Source organism: Onychomys torridus, chromosome 7 (genome assembly GCF_903995425.1).
Source record: "Onychomys torridus chromosome 7, mOncTor1.1, whole genome shotgun sequence".
NCBI classification, from domain to species: Eukaryota; Metazoa; Chordata; class Mammalia; order Rodentia; family Cricetidae; genus Onychomys; species Onychomys torridus.
Genome location: NC_050449.1, coordinates 90803476 through 90827384, shown reverse-complemented (window position 1 = coordinate 90827384; position 23909 = coordinate 90803476).

Genomic DNA, 23909 nt, shown 5'->3' with positions numbered 1-23909 from the left:
GATGCTTTGACCATTCTGTTCATCTCTAATTCCTTAGTGCCCAGAAAAGTGCTTGACATGTGGCAGTGACTCCATTAGTATTTGTGGAACAAATGAATAATTCTTTCAAGCAGTTATTGCTCACACATGATTGTGGATGCTGTCTGTGCCACTTACTTGTTTCTGCTCTTGTTTTTCCCCTCGCGACAGCCATTCTGGAGTTTACTCCCAACTTCTTCCTCTGTGGCTGAAAATGCTACAGTTGCTTGGGCATAAATATTTAATGTGACTTTAGCGGCAAAAGCTCATTCCTTTAGTGCATTTAGAGTCCCTCCAGTGTCTGCAAGACCTGGCAGGCACTTTCTCTATGCAACAAGTATTTATGGATCCAAATCACACTCTCCAAATGGCCCAGGCTTCTCACTGTGCAGCATCATGGGGGAGAGCTTGGCTTTAAGAAGATCACATTCAACCCACATCCCCAGCACTCAGTTGCAGCCCTCTAGTCTGATGGGAAGCATTTCTTGCCCAGAACCATGAAGCATATAGAAGATGATAACAGTATCAGAGCAGCAGAGCAGATATATGGGAAAGCAAGGCTGCTGAGCCGCATCTCAGCCCACTTCAGTCCAACAAACCCTACATGGAACATGTGCCTCATCATGAGGTTGGATATCAGAAAAAAGTGGGGCAAAAGACATACACAAAACAAATAGACCATAAGACTGTCAAGGGAATAACTCAGTGTCTTTTCCCAGAGATGGGAAAGGGTTCAAGCATAATGCAGTCTGAAAATGTCAACCTATGCATCACTGGAAAAGAAGTGCTCAATTGTGGTTGGAGTCTCGGTCCTCCAAAGGTGTTTGAGAGAATAGCTGATTGGGAGCCTCAGAGTCTGTAATGGCAGGCTCCAAAAGAAAAGTGACCCTGGAAGACAAACTCACTCTTCTGAGCCAAAACAATCATGATTGACAGGTTGCCTATGCAAATAGAAAACTTGACTCAAAATGAGGTAGTTCTAACAATGACCCCTGAAAATTTTCTATTAATTGTCAGCATATTAAATGTTTTAGCTTGTGGTCTGCAAAAGGGGCATTGTAGATATGACTTAGATAAGGCTTGTGACATGAGGCTAACCAGGATATGGTCTGGGAGACAGAAATACTAGCATCAGAAAAGGGATGGGAGCTGTAGGAAGTGAGAGATTAGAAAAAAGGCGCTGTGCTCTTGACTTTGACGATGGATGGGCCACAAACTAAGCAAGATAGAAGGACTCTAGAGGCTAGAAAAACCATGGGGACGGACTACTCTCTAGAGTCCAGGGAATGTAGCTCTGCCAACATCTTGATTTTAGGACTTTATCCTTCAGGACTGCAAGAAAATAAATCCAAATGGTTTAACCTACCAAATTGCATAAGAATTTGTAAAAATTTCTCATAATAATGATGAAACAGCAAACCTATGTTTTCTTAGAAAACCTTGGCATCGCATGAATTGTTTCACATGTGCATCATACAAACCATTTCATCTGAGATAAATGTGTTTAGAAAGAGGATGGGGCCACCTCCTGCTGCTTTTCTTCTCTACACAGTCCAGAGCAGTTCTGAGTCAGAGGTGTGTTGTGAGACTTCCCCAACATATGCTACCTGTATCAAATACATTTGAAGGCCTTTCAGTGGCTTGCTATTTCCTAAAGCTTTGACTGTGTTAGTCTCTGCTCTCAGTATTCAATCTCCACTTCCCATTCTGCTCCAACCGCACATGCCACCATAGTCTTCTTCACACCTGTCAAGTCTTTATGTTTAGTGACTGTTCCCTCTGTCTGGAAGTCTTCTGTGCCTTCTCACTTCTCCCTTCAGGTGTCTGCTCAGAGGTCATGTTCTCTGCTCACACTCTAAATAAAACTACTCTCTCTGCAATAGTTTTGTTTTCCCTGTCTGTTCACTATTTACCCACTATTTTCTGTTCCCACTGGCAGGCAACCTGGGTAGAAACAAGAACTTTGGTTTATTGCTTATTTCTGTAGTGAAGAGATACTTAAATAAATGAATGCCTGGTGATACTAAATGACCATTCATTTACTATTTTCATAAAGCATGAGGAGGTACCAAAGATTTTATATATTCTAGAACATTGTGCTCAGCATAGGAGCCATTGCCATCTTAAGCAGAGAAGCTGTGACTACCCAAAAGAGATCCCAAGATCTGGACTGCTGATGTTCCTTCATAGGAGGAGGCATGGTGTCCTACTTACCCTAACTGTTGCTGTGATAAAACACTGACAAAAATCAACCTGTAGAGAAGAGGGTTTGTTTCATCTTACAGCTTATGGTCCATCATTGAGAAAAGCAAAGCAGGAGCTCAACAACACAAGAATCTGGAAGCAGAAACTCAAGCTGATGCCACAGATGAATGCTGCTTATGGGCTTGCTGCCCATGCTTGCTCACCTGCTTTTCTTATACAACCCAGGTCCAATGCCTACAGGTGGTACTACCCACTGTGGTGGTATTTTGTGTATGTCTGAAAAACAGAGGGCAAAGCCAGCTACTAGTTAACCAGAGAGGCCAGGCAGAGGTAGCTCACACCTTTAATCCCAGCACTTGGGATCTCAAGCCTTTGCTCCCAGTACTTGGGAAGCACACACATCCTTAATCCCAGCACTATGGAGGTTGAGACAGGAAGTGATATGGCTTGCTGGAGAAAGGGATATAAGGCAGGAGGAGAAAGGAACTCAAGTCTCCTTAGGCTGAGGATTTTGTAGAAGTAAGAACTAGCGGCTGGGTGCCCTGCTTCTCTGATTTTTCAGTTATCACCCCAATATCTGACTCTGGGTTTTATTTTTAAAACCAATTAGGATTCATACTACATTGGACCTTCCTATATCAATTATCAATTAAGAAAACACCCCACAGGCATGTCCATAGGCCAGTCTGATGGAGGCAGTTCCTCAGTTTAGGGGTCCCTCCTCCAAGGTGACCTCAGTTTGTATAAAGTTGATTAAAAAAAAAAAAACAAGTACCACAGATGGAAAGGGTCATTGGAAGCTCATCTGCAGTTCTAGTCACCTTCTATCATGCCTCTTTTACAGGTGCATGTTTGCACTGACTGCACATATTATGAGGGTTGCTAGAGTGTAGAGTATGGGAGGCTAACTGAAGGAGGACTTCCATCTATACAACTATGGGAAAGTTGTTACCCATGCTGGAGTGAGACTTTTTAGTGATGTGGCAATTTGGGTGTTACCCACACTACCATAAATCCTCCTCACTCATGCTCCTAATAAGGACAATAAAGTTCTTGGTTCACCAAGCAAGACTTGAAATGGTGACCCAGGCCCGGGGACAGAGGGGTTGGTCTGAAGACAGCTGTGCCATGGCTAGTCTCACCACACTCTGAGCATGGAGTCCTCAAACCAAGCCATTTGAGTACAGAAAGAAAAAAGGGTGGTCACAGGGGACACTAGAAAGTGTGACTATTAAGGCTTTGAATCTGGGGTTCAGAAGACATGTTTCTGTGAGCCAGAGAGAGTTGGTTAGTACAGAAATGGGATATCCCAAAGGAAAACCTGATTTGAGCTTCAAGTGGGTTGAGTCTGTGGGACCAATGGGCATTCAGGTATGCACTGAATGGGCTGAACACAGATGGATGTAAGCTCATAGGCTCAAGGAAGGTGGTGGGTTGGGGAGGTGCGCTTGGGGTTATGGGTATCGGGCAGAGGGACTGACAAGAGAATTAGGAGTGAGGCGTAAGAGAGAAGAGTGGAGGGGTCAAAGTAAACAGACGATGGTGGTCCTGTCCTTGTGATTTTCTCCTTTAGTCCCAGGTTTAGTCTCCCAACTACAGGTTGGAGACAGTGTCTGTGGGTGCTGATTGGAGGAAATGGGAACAAAAGCCAAGAGACTAGCAAGGATACTGCTGTAGAGATCCAGGCCATGAGAATGCAGGCAAGGGACCACTTAATGTGTCCAGGGGTGCAATTGGATAGGGGACCAACTTGTAATGTGTTACAGCACATAGGATAACTGTGTTTGCAGCAACGAATTGCAGATTTCAAAATAAATAGTAAAGATTTTGAATATTTAATGTAAAGAAATGATAAATGTCTGAAGTGATAGATATGTCAATTTACCCTGAACTGATAATTACACATTTGTATTTATGTAATAAAACATCACACTGTACCTCATAAAGAGATACAATTACTATGTGTCAATCAGAGAGAGAGAGAGAGAGAGAGAGAGAGAGAGAGAGAGAGAGAGAGAAAGGGAGAAGGAGAAAAAGAATGGAAGGAAGGGAGGGAAGAAGGAAGGATGGTTTATATCCATCCTCTGCGTTCCTCTGAAGTACCTAGTTTAAAGACGGTCCCACTGAGTATTGTGATGATGGCTGCATATCCTTAACATAAGCTGGGCAGGCTGCCTCTGTCCGCCAGGGGAGGGTCAGCAGCAGCCGAGCCTGCAGGAGTCCAGCACCACAGCGCAGCCAGCATTTGATTTTGCCCTGAAGTCCATATGGCATGCTTGACCTCCACACCTGAGGACAGGCTGGCCTTCCACCCATTTACATTTACAAGTGAGCAGTCAGAAGATTAGCAGAGGGATCCTTTAAGAACTCAACAAAGAGGCAAGGGATTTGGGTTTCTATGAAAATGTCCCTCCTTGTCTATTCATGAATGGTAAAGAAGGGAAGGCTGGGTCACCAGGTGGGGCTGAGCTGGGGAAGGTGAGGTGGGGTTGGAAGTGAGTCCCAGATCAATAGAGAGGATTTTTTCCAAGTGAAGAGCCATCAAGTTCTCGGGGAAACACGGAAGTTGGGGAAAGCCTTGGGATGGGAATAAGGCCCTCCCAGTTCACTCCTGACACCCTCAGTTACCTCTCTCTCCCTCCATTCATTCATCAGGAAGATGTAGGACTTCTGCAAGCTGGAAAATGAAGAGAATAGAGGTGAGACCTAGATGATGCTCTATAGCATCCTAAGTCTAGTGAGGAAGAAAACAGCAAGTGAAGCCAGTGCTGTGCTAGGGAGGTGCCATCAGAAGAAGCTCTTATCACATATGTGGATGTCTAACCATCTGAGAACCAGCTTTCTTGAGCTTTTGGCCCAGCACAATCTGAAGAGTGCATAAGAGTCTGGCAGGCAGAGTCAAGGAGAAACAGTTCAACAAATTACCTCCAAACGCAGTGGGTTAAATCCATGCTGAATCTTTTCTAGCTCAGTTTCTATGCATCAGGAATCCAGCAGCCTCTTGTTAAGGTGGTTTTGGCTTCGGGCCTTGTATAAGGTTGTATTTATCTGAAAACCTTGACAGCACTGGGAGACTGCTTCCAAACTGGCTCACTCATGTGGCTATTGGCAGGAGGCCTCAGTTCCTTTGGGGGGCACTTATTTAGAGAGCTGCTGAAGAGTTCTCATAACACAGAGGCTGGTTCATCTGGAGTGATGGGTATAAGACAGGCAAACTCTGCACAACCCAGCCTTGGCAATTCCATAGGCACTTCAGCAACACCCATTTGCTGGAAAGCCAACTCTCTTCAGTGGGGTATGGGCACAGGAATAGGATGTGTGAATCACTGCAGGTCTTCTTGCACAGTAATTACCACAAAGGCTTATCCTTGCCCAAGGAATGCTGTAAGCACCCTCATATGGATGAGACATCTATGGGTTAGATGAGGAGGTAGAAATGACTCTTTTTGGCAACCAAAGGTACAACTCACACACTGGAGACATAAAGGAGGACCAGGAAAGGAACTTATTAGGGAAGAACTTGGTCTGCATTCTGAGTTGATGAGGAGGGCAGCAGGGAATCAGGTATGACTTGGAAAGATCATGCCATCTCTCACATGAAGGGAGTGCAGTTAGAGACAGTTAGGAGGCTACTGTCGACACCAGGGTTAGACCTGAAGGGTCTCTCTGGGACCGTGGGCACTGAGCCAGACACAAGAGATGGGCCTAGGGAACTACTTCGGTAAGTGGACGAACGAAGGATGGGGAGTATCAGAGAAGATTCTGTCCCCCAGCTAGATGACTGGACACATGGAAGTATTAACTGAGACAGGTCTAGGGAGGACCAGGGTGAAGTAGAAAATAGAGCAGAGGTGATGAGTCTGTTTTGACGATGTGGATTTTGAGAAGCTTCTCAGTGCACAGACATTTTGAGTTGGCATCTGGAAGAGAGTCTTAGTTAAAATAAGAACCAGCAAACTTGGGCAAACAAAATATAATAAATAAACAGAAATCCCATGTAATTCATATTTGGGGTCTAATGAACGTGCTCTTGACTACAGTTTGAATATTGCCTGCTCAGGGGCATAGCTAAGTTTAGTGTTGATTAGAATGCAGGAAAGGAGAGGGCTAGCCTTTGTTGTGTTCCTACTATGTGTTCACACTTCTCTTTTTTGTTGTTTTGTTTTATTGACATCAACTATCTAATATGAAGACCCTCACAACATCATGGGCTTCTAATTGGTTGGGCACCCTCCAAAGAGCTTTATGTGGTAACCCATTTCATTCTCATGATAAGACTAAAAACTGCATACTGTTATAGGTTAAGAAACTGAGGCATAGGACAGCTGAGCAATTTTCTCAAGGTCTTGGGAGTGGCAGAGACAGGAGCATTGCCTAGTCTGTTTACTGATAAGAGGCTGTCTGCATTTTGTAAATGTGAGTGGTGTGAGAATTACCTCCAAAGTTTCACTGTAATAAATGATGGAACCACGTTAGGCATTTGTCATCAGGTTTGGGGTTTTTGGTGTTTGTGGTGTGTGTGTGTGTGTGTGTGTGTGTGTGTGTGTGTGTGTGTGTGTGTGTGTGTTGTGTGTGTGTTTATGTGTATATGTGTGAGTTTGTCTATATGATGTATGTATGTGTGATGCATGCCTGTGGGTGTGCAGGTATACATGGATGGGAAGCTGTTTATGTGCCTGTGGCTGTGGATGGGGAAGATGGAGGACACCAGGTGTCTTCTATTGTCCTCTGCTTTATTGAGACAGGGTCTCCCACTGAACTGGAAGCTCACCATTTTAGCTTGGCTGGCTAGCCAGAAAGTTCTAGGATCTGTTGGTTTCTGCCCCACAATGCTGTGGTTACAGACACAGGCAGCCATGACTGGCTTTTAACATAGATGCTGAGAATTCAAACTTAGGTCCTCATGCACAGGCACAGGAATCACTTAACCACTGAGCCATTCCCTAGCCTGTAAAGTCAATTGAAAGATTACTAACAATGTAAACAAACGAAAACATGTCTGAGAGCAGCAACTACCCCCTTGTATCCCCACCTTGTCTCTCTCTCTGTCTCTCTCTGTCTCTCTCTGTCTCTGTCTCTCTCTCTCTCTTACACACACACACACACACACACACACACACACACACACACACACACACTTCTCTCTCAACAGGGCCTTACTTGTCTGACTTAAACTAGCAATCTCTGCCAGGCAGGCTGGAATTAAACTCATGATCCCCTTTGCTCAGACTCCAGAGTGATAGAATTATGGGGGCATACCACTATGCCCTGTGATCAGTTTGAAATCTCTAGGAAGATCTCCTGGACTATATTATGTGACAAAATCAATAGTCTCCTCTAGAACTAGGCCTTCCCTCAATCCAGCCCCACCTACTCAGGGGAGTTTTGGAGTAGCTATTGCTGTGATTCCTGGAAACCCAGGGACTTCCTCTACCGTCTGCCTCTGATTTCAAAGATATTTAATTTTATTCACTCATCCACTATTTATTTATTGAGCTGAGCTCAGCAATGTGGTTACAATGATAAAGAGGACAGGCATGGTCTGAGCTCTTAGAGATTCGAGTGTGCTGGGGGAGCGCATGACAGATACTAATCACATTAATAAATAAAGGCTAACAGCCACATGGCAAGAATGAAATGCAGGAGGTGCAAGAGATGAGTAACAGCGAGTCAGCATTAACCCAGGAACATTGTCAGAGATGGCCTGGGGAGAACAGAGGCCTCCTGGGCCCAGCTGGCAATGGGTGCCCAGCTCCTCCCCGCCACTGCCCACTGAGCCACTGTTGAAGCATTCAGCAAAGGCTATATACCAGTGTGGACAGGAGAGTGGGGAACGAGTGAGAACTGATGGGTGGAAGGACACAGCCACTTCATGTCAGGAGTGCGAAAGAGCCACCCAGTCTGGTGTGTTTATCCCAGAGATCACTCGGATGCTGAGTTTGGAAGACATAGAGGAAGACAGTGATGATAACATACAGGATGTTACTGGAGTTGGTAGGTCAGAACCTGAGCCCTGGCAGCTCTAACAAGCCAGTCATGGCCACCAGGACTCAGTATACCAGGGAATGAGTTATAACAAGTTACAGCGACAAGCAGAGGACAGATAATTATTCACTGTGGCCACACTGGGAAGAGGCACCAATAAAGAGGTTCAGTGATTTCCAAGCCCGTCTTTGGGACCTTGACATGCGATTTAGGTTTAAATGGAAGGCTAGAGTTTCCTCTAACTAGGTAGTTCTGGTCAGGGTGTGGTTCCACCTGCCACTGATTATTATTATCTGGGATTCAACCATTTCTTTTCCCAGCAGGAGATTCCAGGGGAAGTTTTAACTTGGTGGGGGACCATTGTTTCAGTGGTCTGATAGCCAATGGGAAGGGCTCAAGTGTCTCTCTTGGAAATATATTCACTCTGACAGGAAGTAAACACAGTGAGTGTGGAAGACAGGATTGGGGAAGGTAGTGGTAAGGATACAAAATGTCCAAGGATATGCTTTGAGGTAGAGGCAAGCAGATGGATCAGGATTGGGTTTCTATTAATATTGCTGCCAGAGATCAGTCAAGAACTACTTACCACGGCTGGCAGAAATGCCCTTGTTCTGGCTGGATCTGGGCTGGGGAATTGTTTGATATTCATTTCTCAACTGCTGTGGATGATCCCTGTTCCTTGAGCTAAGCTCTTTGGTCCTTATGTATCCACAAATGTCATCCCTTAATGCTCACAATCTATGGGGTAGCACTTGCCTTTTTTTTCAAGGCTTGGCACTTAACACCACTATCCTACACTGAATTCTAAATGGGGAACAGCCCAGAGAGGTTCCAGGTAAGCCCTCTGGAAAACGAATGAGGGGGGCTATTTTAAGGGCTCAGTGCCCAATACTACCCCAAAAGCATACAGCTAACCAACTTAATTGGTTTAATTCACATCCTTATTTTGCTGATCAGAAGACTGGGGCAAAGGAAGGTGTGGGATGGAGTCCTGGACTGAATAAAAAGGAGAGTGAGGCACATCAGCATTCATCCCTCTTGGTTGGTTTCTTGACTGTAGAGGTAGTGTGGCCAGCTACCCCATGTTTCTGTCATCCTGTCTTTTCATGATGGACTGTACCTGTGAACCTTCAGCTGAAATAAGTCTTTAAGTCACTTCTCTCAGATATTTTGTCCCAGCACTGAGAAAAATAACTAATCCAGAAGGTCAAGGAACCTTTGCTAGGTTGTGCGCACAGCAGAAAGCACCACAGAGAGATGGATGCCATCTTCTTCCAATCCACACGCTTAAACTGGACTCTGTGTGGTCTCAGGTAGCAGGTGGCGTGTGTATGTCGTTCTGTATTTTGTGACACATGACATCATTTTGCTTCTGTTGTCTCCATCATTTCCCAGCAATGCTATGAGAGAGGTCCTGTCCTTGCTGTGTCCATCTTGGTATGGACATCTTCTGCCCTAAGCCTCAGCTCAGAGAAGCAGAGCTGACTGCAGACTGGACAAAGGAACAGTTCTGATTCATGAAAGATCTGTTTAAAACATACCGGGGGTGGGGGTGGGGCGGAGGGCTGTGAGGTGGCCAGAAATGCAGGGCTGCTTCGCCATGGGGGGTAGTCACATGCTAAGACATCAGCAGGTTCCCTGCAGGGCCCTCCCTGGAGGACATGAAAGCAACTGGCCCATAAATAGCAGGAGGCCAGCAGGGGATGTGCAGAGCCCAGTGAGGAAGATGGACATAACAGCAGGCAATGATAAACAGAGATCCCAGGGGCCGCATTTTCAGGCTTTGCATCTCCAACATCTCCTCTGAACAGCGCTGCGTTTCTCTAATAAGGAGACAGCACAGGAGGTTGTAAATGCACTATCAGATTACTAGACTCCTCACATAACAGATTGGTGAGCATGTCTCCCTTTGCATCTTTAGGGAAGCTGGAGCAAGTAGATCCTAGGTAGAAGCAGGCTGAGGGCAGGATGTTGGGACAGAGAGCTTGTGTTCTGTGATTCCACTGGGAGAGGAATGTGTGGCCCAGCTCCTCAAAATGTCCACACGCTGTGTCTTTCTTGGCAGAAAGACAAGGTAAAATCTGTGCCCCTTTTAAAAAGTGGTTTATTTATTTTTATGTAAATTGCTGTTCTGCCCACATATATGTCTATGTAAGGGTGTCAGATCCCCTGGAACTAGAATTACAGACAATTGTGAGATGTCATGTGGGTGCTGGAAATTGAACCTGGGTCCTTTGGAAGAGCAAATAGTGATCTTAACCACTGAGCCATCTCTCCAGCCCCTCAAATCTGTGCCCTTTGACATTGCTTTGCTGCTTCTTCAAATTCTTAAATGTACCAGATGTAAGCTCTTGCAAGCAACCGGTCTCTTCTAATAGCAGTACATATTTCGCTCCTAATCTCCCTTTCCACTAAGTATTCCAAGTTTAGTAAGTTTGCCCCCAAGAATGAGGGGTACCATTACACCAAACAAAGGCTCAAGGTCTCCAGGGGCTCCCCCTGGCAATACTGGGCAATGATTGCACATCCACACAGAAGGGGCCAAGCCCAACTCAGTATTGTAAATGCTTAACCATCACTTTCTAGTTAAGGGCAGGGGATCTATAGATTTTGGTTTTCAGCAAAGGTACCTTTAACGATTAAGCTATAGACATTTTTCAGGCTCATTTCCTCTGTAATTGAGAAGCCAGCGATTTGGAAGAGCCATCGAGGACCCCTATACAAAACTTACTGACCTGTTTCTGACTTCACTGGAGCATGGTTGATGTTGCCAAGGGCCAGTTTAGAGCGTGCTTTGCTGAGAACCTGGCAAAAGTGTGTCCATCTACCTTCGCTGTAGTGAGCAGATGGAGGGAGAGGCTTATGCTTTCTAGACAGTCATTAATAAGCCACTTAGAAACCATATCCACTCACTCTGCAAAGAATTCCTTGCAAACGCTCAGAGCAGTATCTACTATTTCTCAGTTCAGACTGTGCACTTGCGTGGGGCTGGGTGTTTTCATGTAAGTAGCCTCACTTTATCTTTATAATGATCCTCTGGGGGAAGGAGAGTGTTATATGAATTTTAATTCTGAAAAATAAAAAAAAAAAAAAACTTCGGAGAATTCAAGCGACTCATCAATTTCCTACTGAGGATTGTTTGAGGGTGCAAGGAAGTGTTTATTACACTTTTACAGTGCCCCACCACCACCATTACCACGAGATCAGAAAGTGAACATTATTGATAAGCAGCTGATCCACTTTGCCTCTGATCAAGTGTCTCATGTCTTAGAATCGCAGGCAGGGACTCCATTTCTCACACAGGCAGCTATCTCCCTGTAACAAAGGAGTCTGTGTCTTATGCTACTTGTACTGAGATGAACTTTCACCTTCGTCTATGAGATCCCCTTCCTAACACACCTGCCCCCATCAACAGACTTTTTTCCTCAATGGTGGCTCATTGACTGCTTCATTGGCACCTGTTGGAGAATACAGTAGATATGAAGGCCCTCCTGCAGATCTTTCACTATCATGTCCTGGCTGTGAGTAATGTGTCTTTATATTTAGCATGCTATTAAGGCTAATTATACCTCCAAATCAAAGGAGATCGTTCAAATTAAATGGGAAATGATTAGCCTCCGCAGAGTCTGATTTTCTGGTGAGCCAACAGAAAGCTAAATGTGGAAGCAGGATTTCCATAACTGGGGAGACACAATACCAGTTCTCAGGAGGGTGAAGTAAGGAATTGGTAAGGATGGCTTCTGTGGTGTATTCCTGGTGAAAGGTATGTATCTCAGTGGTGAGTGCTGTCTTTGGTGTGGAAACACCTTGTCCAGAGCACCAAGTGAAGGCTCAGAAAACCATGCACTGGTGTAGCAGCTGATCTACACTGGGTCCTTATACTCCTTTGTGACCACAGGGCTTGTGTGGAATCAGAAATGGACTCAGTCCCTTGGATTTCATTCTGTGATTCAAACACTCATCTCCATGTGAAATGGCAGACATGGGGGGGGGCTGCTTGAATCTGGGCCTCTTGGGGGCACTCCCCATCAAGAAACTACTTTGTACTTTCACTGTAGAGCCTCAGGCTCTAGAAAGCATACCCCAGGGCAGGCGGCACAGACTGTGGGATAGGTTTACTGGCTTTATGTTTTATGACATGCATTGAGATCCAGTATACTTGATATAAAGTCTTAAGTGAATTTGTAAGCTATAAAACAGATTGGAGTTTATTGCTTTGGAGAAGGAGAAGAGGTTTCTGAAACTCCAGTCACATTGTCCTATTCTTGAGAAGCCCCAGAGAGCCTGTATGAATACTGCCAGAGACCATGGCGCAAGCCTGAAAACCACTAATTGTAGTCTAAGCATCTTTCTGGCCCTTGACTGTTTGGTTTTTGCTTATTGTGAGAAATTGATCTTAGGTGACCTCTGTAAGGTCCTTTCATGGCTCCTGTGCAGAATGAAGGGCTATACAACCCCAGCCCTGTGCTCCCTTTTGTAAACACAGTGATCTCTTCGTTGGGTGCTTATGTGTCACCTCCACTGGATCCAGAGGCCCCTGAAGGCCAACTTCATATGCTTGGATCACAGCGGAAGAACAGGGATACTGGGTTTATGTTTAATGGGACTTCTACTGAGGACAATTAAGAATCTGTCTATAGCACTCAGGAGATGGTGACTCACCTCAAGTTGAGGCAGCCCAGGAAACTGTGAGAGATACCTCCACTGAATTTTACGCCCAAGTGTCTCTCCCTTTCTAGGAATATATTGAACAAGGACATCACCTTTTCTACAATCAGACCTTCAAGTACTTTCTTAGGCTTGACTTTATCCCTCATGTGATGTTGATTTTAGTTCTGTTTGTTTTCTTCTGCACACAGTTACGTTTGCTACATGCTCTTAATGTCTGAGCCACAAAACTTGTGTAAGCACCTCACATTTATTCCTTTAATATGTGTGAATTATTCTTTGGTTTTATACTATTGCTCCAGCTTGGAAACTCTCCTGGTGATTTTCCACTATATTTTTAGGCTAATTCTCTGTCTAATATTGGAGAATCGCTAGACTAAAAAAAAAAAAAAAAAGAGATGTCCCATAGCCCTTTAACTTTTCTTTGAGCAGAGTGGCTGGTAGTGTGATGTTTCCTGTATAGAGGTCACCTTGGGCTAGAATGGAAAAACAAAGGATACAGTTTTCTTTTTTTTCTCCTCTTCTGCCTTCTGCCTTCTCTCTTCTTCCTTCTTTTTTCTTCTTCTCCTCCTTCTTCCTCCTCTTCCTCCTCCTCCTCTTCTTTTTTTTTTGTTCTTTGCTCCATCCCTAGCATATGAAAGAGTTTGACGTATCTTAGGTTTTCAGTAAATATGTATTGAATAAGTAAAACAAGTTGGACTAATGCAGTTATTTCCTGAGCTTTGAAGAGCTGAGATGAAGATTCTCCTAAACGGACTGTCACACAGGGAGCCCAAGTCGCCAGCATACAGTGCAAGAGTCTCCCACCTCCTTCTCACGTCTGCAGGTAGAAAGGTGACACCTGATACCAGGGAAAAGCCAAGCAGAGCCTGTGCACAGAAAATGAAGTAGGTGCAAGCGCATGGGTAAAGCCTTCAAGGAGTTTCTATTCACTTTGTGCACAGCACTTCATGCACACTGTGCTGCTCGAATCTCACCACATTTCTATTGCCTTAGAAAGACCACACAGTTCTCAAGCCTACTGTGCATTTGCAGCATGGATTTCCTCGCACCTGCTAAGGTTTAAGTTTCTTGAGGGCACTGTCTGGCCTTGGCCTTGGCTGTCTCATTGCTGGTTCTGTTTACAAAGCTGAGCTTGGGGTAGGTTCACTTCCTTATACAAGGAGGGCTAATGAGGATAGAGACACACAGAGGCCAAGAATGCTTGAGAAGCTGCTCTGCTTCTGGTCATTGGGGATGATATAGTACCTAAAATGAGAATAAAAATATATACAAATATCTATGAATAAAAATATGTATATGTTTTATAATAAATGCAGAGTGCATTTTAAAAGCAAATGTTAAATAAAACAAGCTAAAATTTAATGCAGAGTGTCATGTTTCTTAATTCAACAAAACAGGTAATTTAGTACAATGAAATTCACACTTTCAAGTGTAATTCCTGACAAATGGGAAAATGTATACAGTCACAGCCAGCAATGCAACCAACATGCTGACTAGTACCAAAGTTCCCCAAGGTCTATGTGGCCCCCTTCATTCAGTCTCTTCCACCCACCCTCAGCCTCTGACAACTGATCTGTTGAAGATGGGACAAAAGCTTGGAAGAGACAGTGGTATGAGCAATGAAATGTTGAGAAAGAGACATTAGAACTTGCAAAGCAGAGCTCAGGAAATAGGGAAACAGCAATGCCTCACCATTCAAATGTCTGGCTTAGGGGAAAGAAAACCTCTCAATCAAGATTGCACTTGTCTTTCTTTCCTTCCTTCCTTATTTCCTTCCTTCCTTCCTTTCTTTCTTCCTTCCTTCCTTCCTTTTCTTTTTTCTTCCTTCCTTCCTTTCTCTCTCTCTGTCTCCCCTCCTTCCTTTCCTCCTTTCTCTCCCTCCCTCCCTCTCTCTCCCTCCCTCGCTCTTTCTTTCTTTTCCTTCCTTCCTTCCTTTTTTCCTGTGTTGTTTTACATCATGTATCTTCATACCATTCATTTCCCCATCCCTTTGTATCTGCCCTTTGCCCGTGCATCCCCTCCCCAATAAAATGAAATTTGAGAGAAAAGGGGGAAAAATTTAAAAGAGGGAAAAGTTAAAAATCTCATTATGGAAGCTACAGTGTGACCCAGTGAGTCATGTCATAACAACCCTTATCTGTATATCATTACTTGCAAGTGTTCATTGCAAAGAGTCATTGGTCTGGTTTGAGGTCTCTGGCTTCTACTACACTATTGATACTGAGCCCTCATGAGGACTCTTCCTGGATATTCTGTTATTGTTGTTATTGCTCTGTGTTGTGGAGATCCTGCAGCTTTGAGTGTGTGGGTCAGGTTTCTTCACATGCTCCAGCAGATCATGGATGGGGTGAATGTTGGGGTGTGCCAAGGGCTTGGGCCTGGTCAGTTGTAGAGTCAGTCTGCCAGAAGAGAAATGGGGACAGCTCTCCCATGTTTACAACTTCAGGGCTGGCTAGCCCACATCTGTGCTAACAAACAGGGTTGGCTCTTCCGCTCTTAATGACCACAGGGCCAGCTCTCCCATCTGCCCCAGGTGTAGATGTGTGTGAGGTGGGGGACAACTCTCCCTCACCCATGCCACCACAGGACAGATAGGTAATGGGGACAGCCCTCCCATGCTCACAATTTCGGGGCTGGCTCACCCACACCTGCCTTAACAGGACTGGCTCTATTTGTGCTGCATTGGAGAGGTGCAGGGCCTGCTCTCCTGAGTGTTGCAGCTGGTGAGGGGTCAGGGATGGCTCTCCCACTCTTATGTCCTCAGGGTCAACTCTCCCACCTGCCTCAGGTGTTGATGGGCGTGGGGAGGAGGCAACTCTCCCCTGCCCATGCTGCCACAAGGCATCATTCTCCCTTCCAGAGTGCATTGTTATTGAGCGAGCTTTTGAAGGGGTATTTTTTCCTGTGGACATTTCCAGCCTGCTGTCTAGACCAAAGCAGTTTGGAAGAGTTTCAGATAAATGTCTGATTGCTTCCACAGCCCACTGAGGCAAGACTTTCAGATATTTTGATGAATTTTGGTGCCAGTAGAAAGTCTCTCAATTTAATCTCCAGGGTCTTCCTGAGGGAAGCAGTACCAGTTTGGTCTTTCCTAGTCTCATAGCCTAGGGAGAACCCCATTGCTTCTTTTAGGTGTGTGTGCTATGCTTCAGTCCCCTAGGAAGACCTCCTTCTGCTAATGCCCGGGAGACTAATGCATGTGGCAAGCTCCTCGACCAGCGAGGAAGAACGACCACCATTAGAGGATTCTTCTCAGATCACACTTTATTGGAGCGCCTCTTGATTGAGGGAGAGTGGGAGGTGAGGGGCCCCGAGAACCAAAAGGCAGCTGCTTATATAGGGAACCAAGCGAACGGGTCAATCTGTGATTGGATCCCGCTAGAATGCAAGCACGGGGAGCCACGGGATAGGCTGAGGACATAAGGCCAAATTACCATATACGCGCATGCGCAAGCCTCGAGGCGCACAGCCCAGCAAGCACAGCCAAATATGGAGTTGTTTACAGCAAAGCTGTCAGGAAGTCGGCGCCATCTTAGAATGGTGGCTCCCTACAAATGCATGCAGACTGTGCAGAGATTTCCTACCTTGGTATTCACTACAGCGTGTATTGCTGAGGTAGGCTAAAGTATGGCTGCTATTGGAATTCTGGCTATAATGTATAATTTCAGAAGGCTGGGGCTTTAAAAAAAACCATCAAAGATGGTTCTGAATAGAGAGAAAAGGAGACCAACAGGAAAAATGATGCAGAAGGGATTTAGGGTGTGTTATATTAGCTTCAGATGACATCTTGATATGCTTGGAAAGAGGGAACCTGAATTGTGGATTGTCTCCATCTTACTGGTTTGTGGCCACATCTGTGAGACATCTTCTTGTCAATTGATGTAGGTGGGCTCAGCCCACTGTAAGCTGTGCAACCTAGGCAGGTTGGCATGGGCTGCATAAGAAAGCTAGCTTAGCAACTGAGAGGAAACAAGCCAAAGGATGCAAGCCAGGAAGCAACATTCCTCTGTGGTCTTTCCTTTAGTTTTTATCTTGGGTCCCTTTGATTGTGGGCTGTAAAATGTTAGGTAAAATAAACCCTTTCCTCCTGAGTTGGTTTTTTGTCAGTGTTTTATCACAGCAATAGAAAGCAATTAATTCAGGGTGCTTTGATCAGGCATCCTATGAGAATGGCTAGGGAGATATCACACCACCCATCCTTCCTACTTATCTTTCCCTGTGCTATTTGCCCACTCTATAACCAACATGATTTCAGATCCCCACTCTTTTCATATGAGCTGAGTTTTCAGAGAGTATTTATTTTTATTTATTTATTTTGGTGAGGAGAGGGGTTCACTTTGAATAAGTTGCTCATTATTTTGTTCTTTTAACATTTAATGAATAATCCTATCTGTCAATTGCACGCTCATTTGGGGACCCAACTTTAACCCCCCAGTCATTCACCAGCTGATATCTAAGGTCTGCCCTCCTGGTGCATTTGCCTGGCCAGGGAGCAGAATATCAAAGATTTTGGAAAGGAATTACATAATTCACACAGTGAGGATGGCTATATTAACAATAAAAAGCAACTGCCTCTAACATCAGAATTTAAACAGTGTTCATGAAGATGTGGAAAAATCAACCAGATGTGGTTGTTGGATTATGAAATAGTGTAACTGTTTTGGAAAACAGTATAGAAGCTTCTAAAACACATATATTTTCCATATGTTCAGTAAATTCACTTCTGGGCACATATCCAAAAGAAGTGTACAATGCCTACAGCAGACAAAATATGATTATTTATATAATAGATGTTACACACAGTGAAACATGGTGTGGTTTCACTAATGGGAGGTACCTGGAGTAGTCACATTGATAGACATGATAAGAAAGATCACTTAGCAAAGGATGAAACTGACACCCAGTGAATAGAAAGGTAGAAAAATAATATTGCTGTTGCTAGGTGACCCTCTTTAACAAAATGGTGGTGACTGCTACACAGTTTCCTCATTCAAACATTGTATTTGCTGAAGAGAGAACTTCTCTTCCATCAGTATCCAGAGGCTTTTTCTGGATTTCTTCTAACTGAGAGAATTTAAGACAACTCCCTTGATTGCTATAAGCCAACTGGAAACTAGCATGCAGAAAGGATAAGAGTTCCAGAAAGTGAAAATCAAATTGAAATACATATCCCGAAGACTGACACAACTATGTAAGCCTTCTGGGCATGTCCAACTTTTGGACGCTGTGACACAGTATTGTCATCTATAGAGTTCAAACAAAAATCATGTTTTTTTGTTTTGTTTTGTTTTGTTTTGTTTTGTTTTGTTTTGTTTTGTTTTGTTTTCCGAGACAGGATTTCTCTGTGTAGCTTTGCGCCTTTCCTGGATCTCGCTTGGTAGACCAGGCTGGCCTCAAACTCACAGAGATCCACCTGCCTCTGCCTGCCGAGTGCTGGGATTACAAGCGTGCACCACCACCGCCTGGCAAAAATCACATTTTTTTTCATAATGCTTTAAATACATCTACAGTTTATAATTTTCTGTTGGGTTGCTTTCATAGCTCCTCTCAGCTGTATACAATCACATGTAGCCTTTGGGCTGCAGATTGGACATGCCTGTAAGGAAGCCAGGATTTTCAGGCTATGGTAAACTTGTTAAAGGTGAACAGTTTGTAGAGTACACATGAAGGACAGCTTGCAGCAGTCTCCAGATCATCTTCTGATGGTCAGCGTGGCACAGAAGCTGGGCCAGCATCAGCATCAGCATCATTCTCTCCTTCTATGCTAGAGATTGAACCTTGTATTAGAAGGCAGGTACCTTACCAATGAGATATATCCCCAGCCTTCTACTACATTTTGAATTTCGAGGCAGAGTTTGCTAAGCAATCCTGCTTATGCTTGAACTAGCTCTGTCACCCAGGCTGGCGTTGAATGTGTAATCTTTCTGCCTCAGGCTCCTAAATGTCTGGAATGACAGGCTAGTACCACTAAACCCAGCTCATATATTATTCTAAACATGGAAAAATATCTGATGCTCTTGAAGCCATGAAGTAGGTGGTGCAGATGTCATAGTAAGTCAAATACAAGAGAGAGTGAGGATAAAATATTTAAACCATCTTCCCTAGCCTTCTCCTGAGAGAACATCTAGAAGAAATGACTAACCAAATAGTAGTGAGTGTGTCTAGCACTCAGATTGTAGTCTCTGGATACCATTTCCCACTAGAGGAGTAGGGGCTCTGTGTCTGGGGCAGAGAATCTGTCAAAGGAGCCAGAAACACACTCTTATACAGGAATCCAGGAAACAGTGAGTCAATCCAGCTATGTTAGAAAGAGTCATAAGAAAACTCAAGCAACCAAGCCCCTACTGGCCCAATGGGAAAAATCGGAGCATCTACAAGGGAAATAACCACAGTGGATTAAAACAAATCAAATATAGGTATGAAGAGATGGCTGTTGACTATGTACTGTTCTTGTAGAGGACCTAAGTTTGGTTCCTGGAACCCTCATCTGGCAGCTCACAACTGTCTGTAACTCCAGCTCTGGAGCATCTGATGACCTCTTCAGGCCTCTGAGGGTGCTCATAGGCCACATGCACACACACACATCTACATACACATAGCCACATACACATATGCACATAATTTAAAAAATAAAATCTTAAAGTATCATATATATGACTATATATGTATGCGCATACATGCATATTTATAATAACACCAAGAAAAACATTAAAGAAAGGAAAGAAAATATCAGTCTTAATTGTTGACCATTGAAAGGCACTAGATGTAGAAATGGTTGGAATTTTTTTCCACTCCTCCAGAGAGGTGGCATGTCTCCCTTCCTTAAGTCTGAGGAGTGTCATGTCCTTGTGTCCATCAAAGGATGTGGTGGCAGTGACACTGTGTGACTTCTGAGACTGAGAACTATGATATCTGCATATCCCCCCACTCCCTCTCAGAACCTGGCTGCCATATCAAAAGCCTGGGTACGTGGAGTCTACCATGCTATGAGGAATCACAGTGTTGTACCCATGGGGACATTAATCCCACATGCCAGGCAAATGAGTGACAGAGCCCTCAGGAGTGATCTGGTCCCAGCAGACACCACACAGTGTAGAACAACCAGGCCAGGCCAGCTCAGCATATAGAAGAATCGTGAGGAGTGATGCTAGCTGATTGTTTGGGATTTGTAGCATGAATCTTAAAAGGTCTTATTAATAAAAACAAACCTGGAGCCAGGTACTGGGGACATGCTGGAAGATCAGAGAAGCAGAACAAGCCACAGCTTCCTCACCTCACAATTCCTCAGCTGATCCTGTTTACTCAGACTGGAAGCCTCTGTGTCCATATCCAAATGGATCTCAGCTGAGCTGCTTCTTGAAAGCCTGAAAGCTTAACCAGCTCTAGTTCCTGGTTTTCACGCCTTATATATCTTTCTGCTTTCTGCCATCACTTCCTGGGATTAAAGGCATGACTCACCATGCCTGGCTGTTTCCAGTGTGGCCTTGAACTCACATAGAGCCAGATGGATCTCTGCCTCCCAAGGATAGGATTAAAGACGTGTGTGCCACCATTTTCTGGCCTCTGTATCTAGTGGCTGTTCTGTTCTCTGACCCCAGATAAGTTAATTAGGATGCAAATATATTGGGGGATACAATACATCACCACAGGGATTGCTTTCTAAGGACAGACAGCTGAAGCCCTTGTCACTCAAGTATCACTCTGAAAATAACAAGAAAGAAGCATGTGCCATGCCCTTCACCTGTGAACTGGCAAGTTAAGCAGTAGATGGGGTAAACTTGTCTCATTTGATCCATTCTAAGGAACAAGGGGAGAAATTAAATTACACCAGATAGATACAATTAGCAAAATCCAGACCATGATCAAAGCTGGGGGGAAATGACCCATGTCCATTAAAGATTTCAGAAAGGGAAAATGAGAAAGATGAATGAAGGGGCCGTCCATAGTGCAACAGATAATTTAAAAACATTTCGTACATTTATAATGTATGAAATAAATAATTCATAAAATAGTATCAAATCTATGAAACAAAACATGAGTTAGCTATTTGATAATGTTGGAGAGTTATTAAGGTTTATGGAAAAAGTGGAATTGTGGATATACTAATATTTTTGAAATTAATGCTGATGTGTTTAATAGAGGTGGTAAAACCAAGCATTTATTTCTCACTAATCAAGGAGGGGAAGTGGTTGGAATTGGTGTGGGGCAGGCCTAGGCATGAGTTGTTATTGTTGGGGCTGGGCATTGGCTTTGTGAAAAGGGTTCATTCCCTCAACTTTAGTGCATGGTTTGCAGTTCCTGTAATAAAACATTTAAAGGTTCTGTAAGTAGCCCTGCCAGCCTTTGCTGCTTTCCCCAAGCCTTTTGTTCTCAAAGAGGAAGCCTTAAGCTCAAGCTGCCTGTACTGGTAACTACTCCCCATGTACATTCAGTGTGTGGGTCTGAGGTCACACCAGCCTGAAGGTGGAAAGCATTGGCTTGCCACCCACACTAGTGTCCCTGAGATAGCTTGTCCCTAGGAAAGGTCTCCAGCCGCAGTGAATAGCATGCCTCCTGACCCTGCCAAATTCAGCAGTGTCTCTGATGCTTTTGCTCATGGTGGGCTGGCTGTGTTAAGAAGCACAGCAGGAGCTTGCTCAGCTTACTAAATACCTTGATTGTGCCACGCAAGTGTAATCTGCCCCAAAAGGCCCATGGGCCTCACATTGCTGCAGGGTGACCATATCTCCTGGCCATGGACAGCTGGAGCAAAGGAAGCCCCTTAGCTAACCTCAGCTTGTAGCTTCCATGGAGGTGTAAGGATTAAGAAGACGAGTCTTTCAGGCTCTTTCTACATCACATCTCAAACAACCATTTAACCCAAAGCCAGCTGAGGGAGCAGAAGAAGTGACTAGTTTCACGAACAACTCTGTCTGTCTCTCATATGCCTTGAGATGCAGAAGAGAGCCAGAGAGAGGCGTCCCTGGTACTCCCTGCTGTTTTCCTATTCCTAGTTTACACTTTTCTGGTCTCTGGCTGCATCCTTAGCCTTGAGCACTGGCATTCAGTGTGTATTCTCAAATTCTCATTCCCTTTTTAATATAACCTCTGCTGCTTTTTGTTATTTGCAAGCAGAGCCCCAACAGATAGGTGAACTCCCTTGTTTCAGGCTTGTTTCTGTTGTTTACCTAGTCTAGGCATCTGATTGAATTTTCTCCCTGTGAAAGGAACTAGACCATGGAGCCAGGCTAGGCTCAGAATCGTTCCCCCATTTCCCTTAGTACCAACCTGGCCTCTCTCTCTAGAGCCATATTCCTGGGCTTTCAATAGGGTCTTAGGTGGACCATGTCCGAGCTGGCTTCCCACACCCTTCACTAAACATACAGGCTCCTGTCTGGAGCCTAACAGCATGCCTGGCAAATTCTTGGGGAGAGCAGTTCAGAGTGAAGGTATGGCTACATGAACCGGGTCTCCTAAAACCCCACGGAAAACTCTAGATACAAGGGCTCAGTCAGCCTCTTCTACACTCCCACAGCCAGCACAGAGGCAAGGCTGCCACTGTGCAGACTGACAGCTTAGAGAGTGGCAGCCTGACTGACTGGAAAGGCAGCTTAAGTTTCTCACTCTTCATGGCAACTGCTTCCTTTACAAAACAGATCCCTTGACGTGGTAAGAAGTTAGATTAGCTTAAAGTAATTGCATACATTGTCCAAATTACTCTGCTTAATTACTTTTAAAAGTGAGCAAAACTCAAGAAGGGAAGCACTGGGCAGGCTGACTCTGTCCCAGCTGGATCCCCCTATCTGGAGATGCAGGTGACTGTATCATTCAGAAGTCTGGGGGGAGGGGCGGATCAGAGCCTGAGTCACTCACTTGGAGGTAAATGGAGGAGGACAATATCTGTTCTGAGCCCAAGGGAGACTTTTGGCTGCATGGCCTCTCCTTACTATGAGGCAAAGTCTCTCCATAGTCAAGATGCTCTCAAACTCATTCCAGCCTTCAAGTTATAATACTCCTGCTTCAGCCTCTCAAGTTCTGGGATTGCTGACGAGTACAGTACTCATAAGATCCTGTGTGTGTGTGTGTGTGTGTGTGTGTGTGTGTGTGTGTGTGTGTGTTGCTGAAGATCGAACCCAAGGCCTTGTACATGCTAGGCGAGTGTTCTACCACTACTCTATAGTACCACTCTTTTATCCCCTACTAGAAAATCAAGCCTAAGAGCATATGGGACAACTCCCTCTACCAGAATACAAACGTCCTGCCACTGTTCTGTTGTTCCTCTGTGCACCCCAGAGCTGGGATACGAGTGAAACTGGTCCTCTTGTCCTCTCTGCCCCTCTCCTTCCCTCCCCTTCCTCTCCTTTCTGCTATCTTCCCCCACCCTTTCCATTTCCCCCTTGACCCCATTTTTACTCAAGTGAAGTGAATTCAGTGTTTCCATTCAGCAGGTGCAGTACAAGGCTCTCTAGAAAGTTTCAGGCAAGCAAATTTGGAAAATAATAAATTAAATGTGTGTGTGTGTGTGTGTGTGTGTGTGTGTGTGTGTGTGTGTGTGTGTGTTGAGCCCAAGAACTCCAAGTCCCGAGATGCACCACAGACGAGAGATAGATGCGTGTGGAAACTCCACAAGGCGACAGTTCCCGTCTTTCTCAGCCTGGAGAAGGCAGCTGGGATTGATAGAAGACCGCCTAGAATTAGCCTTTATGAGGTTTGGATACAGTTACCTTGTCAGGATGTTAAGAAAATAGGTGTAAGTTGTGAGAGTGCTGGGAAAGTAGTGTTTTAGAGATGCATTAGGACAGAGAAGAACCATTTTCAGGTTTTTCTGTCATCAGAGTAACACCTCCTAATTTCTCAGCAAAATGATCAAAGACAAGATTCTGATGTGAAAAAGCCCCAGTACTCTGAACTTCAGCAAAGTTCTAGGCAGCTGCTCAAAGACGCCATGACTAAAATGGCTGGGGTGGCCAGCCCCAGTACTCCTCATCAAAGCCACAGAGACATTCAGACATTCAACAGACAGAACGGGTGGCTCTCTCTCTCTCTCTCTC